Below are 2,554 nucleotides of genomic sequence, written 5' to 3' on the forward strand. Positions count from 1 at the left end.
TGCACTTTTCCCAGTTGTAAAGTGGAGATAATAAAGCTCCCACGATTTGGGCTGGTGCTTTGAGAACCTAAGGTGCAAACTACTGAGTCGAGAAGTGCTAAGTATTATAACACTGATATTTGGTAGCAACGTGTCCAGCTCCTCACTGTGATCACAAACACCTCTTGATATTTAGCATGGCAAGAGGATTCCTGCTTCCCCAGGGTACGATAGATCAATTGTGACACGCATCCCTTTCTTTCCAGTGGGTAAATGTCAGAGCTGCATTTCTTCCAAGAAAAAGGCCAGTAAATGCTTTCTACATTGGCCATTAATCTTCTGAATGAATAGGTCCCTGTGCCGAAGAATTAGTAGGTCCCCAGTGTATGAAATCAGAAAGATTTTTTAGCAAGCAACTGTCATTTCATGCCACTTGGCTTCAGAGTTGTAGTGAAGAAGTGAAATATCTGCACAAAGGCATAGATTAAGTGGACATAGTACAATAAAAAGCACTTGTTTATTCTGAGCATTCAGTCTTGCCATTTATTACCCAAAACGCAAGAGTCAGAATACCCAGAGGCAGCTACAATTTGTGTATGAAAGAAGCTTTATCAAGCTGCTGTTATTAATAACAATGACAGAGAGAGGAAATTTGTTCTCAAAATAAAGAAAATAGTTTGATGCAGGCTATGGAACATGATAACGTTTTTTGAGCCAAAGAAGAGATAGATATATCTCAGGGGTGAATTTATCTCTGGATGTACTAACATTTCTAAGGGTGTGGACACAGCATATTTATGCTGGTTTAATCTGCCCTTATCTCCTTGTAAATGTGGAGCAGGCACACAGTGGGGCCGCCCTGTACCTGTAGAAGCCATTTCCTTTGGGGTAAAATTATCCCCCCCAAAAGTCAGACATAATTGCTCTTCAATGCAAGGGTTGGGTGTCCACAGCTGTAGTTAATTTAATCCCTGGGATTTATGGAGAAAATGACCTGTTTAAAGGAGAACCAGTTGGGGATCTTGTTGGGAAAGGAGGCCTACCCCAAGGTGCTCAACCCAGCCTCTTAAACTGAAGGTAGACCTCTACAGAAGGAAGTAATATATATTCATTACTGAATGAAAAAGCAGGTGACGCATGTGGTGCACATGTGTCTTCATAGCCTTCAAAGCTCAATGAGGTGGTAAAACCAACCATCCATGAACCATGAGAGAGAAGAGTTCAGATCCCAGGCTGTGACTGGAAAGCAAACACCACACAGCCTGGGAAGTCGACCAAGCTCTGATCAAGGCACCTTGGTGCCCTCACACTCTTGAGCCAACTATGTATTCAGAGGAAGTAAAGGCAGTCCTGTACAAGTGACAAGTACAAGCAGGCCCATTTCTAGTGATTGCACCACGCTTTTTGAGGCTTGGGGAGAGAAAGGGAACATCTCTCTCCAACTGCTGGGGAGAGAGTGCACCATAGGGATTCCTCAGAGGGGATCTGTTGTAAGGGAGGAAGGGTCTTCTAGACCTAAAGGCAGTGTCTCTTAGGGAGGGGAGGGAGGCTGAGTTAAAAGGCAAGGAGTTAAATGGGGAAAGAAAGGAAAGGAGCAGGGAAGAGAAATGTAGAAGGGGCAAATGTAGAGTGAAACTATGGTGAAGATTTTGGTGTAACATGAATGCAATATGTGTAACAGCAGGAGGAACCAGGGGCAGTCTGCAGAGCTGTGCTGAGTGTTAATTTGGACTGCAACTCCCAGAAACCCCCAGGGCCTGGGGGCCAAGGGAAAAAAGGGAGACGAAGCTTGAGGCTGGAGTAAGGGGAAGAGAGCAGCGTGCGGGTGGAATCTGGTCAGGCCTACACAGAGGAGCACGAAGTGGAGCTGGAGATCTCGCTGGCTCGGTCAGCCAGGTCTGTGGACTGAAGGAGCTGGACTCAGACTTGGGGACAGCTGCAGTCTGATGTTTTAGTGCTCTGGGGACTAAAGGCTTGTTTGGGGACACCTCCAGAGGTGGGGGGTGGAATTAAGTTGAGTGAATGTTACCATGCTGTTGATGTTGCTTAAACCTTTTTATCTGGTCCCTCCCTTTGGTCTGCTGGCTTGTGACCCTAACCCCTATGATTTTCTACATAAACGTGGGAACTCCACCTTGCTTCTTGTGCCACTTTCTGCGGCTGCTGGGTTTGCACAAATTGGTGCCAGCAGTGGGATTCTGAAGGCTCTCCCACAAGTGCAGCAAATGGGGATTGGGGGTCACAGGCCATAAGGAGCAAGGCGAATTGCTGCAGTGAGCATGTCGTTTTTTGTTTGTGTGGGCATTTGATCAGGGGAGATGTGTATCATGGAGGAAGGGTAGCCTCAGTGGGAGGAAAAACAGACGCACCGCATCTAGAGTCTTGAAGCCTATATTCAATCCAGCATCCTAAAGAGGGGAGCAACAAGACTAGGGTGAATGGTATGAGCAACTTGAAGTGGCAGCTGAATTAAATGTGGGGAATGAGAATACCAAGCTAAAACCCCTAAGCCTTTCCTCACAGCAAAGGTGAGGGGGGTCTACCGTGGGCTCAGCAGTGAAGCCAAACAGAATTA

Source organism: Alligator sinensis, unplaced genomic scaffold, assembly GCF_000455745.1.
Source record: "Alligator sinensis unplaced genomic scaffold, ASM45574v1 scaffold228_1, whole genome shotgun sequence".
Taxonomy (NCBI): domain Eukaryota; kingdom Metazoa; phylum Chordata; order Crocodylia; family Alligatoridae; genus Alligator; species Alligator sinensis.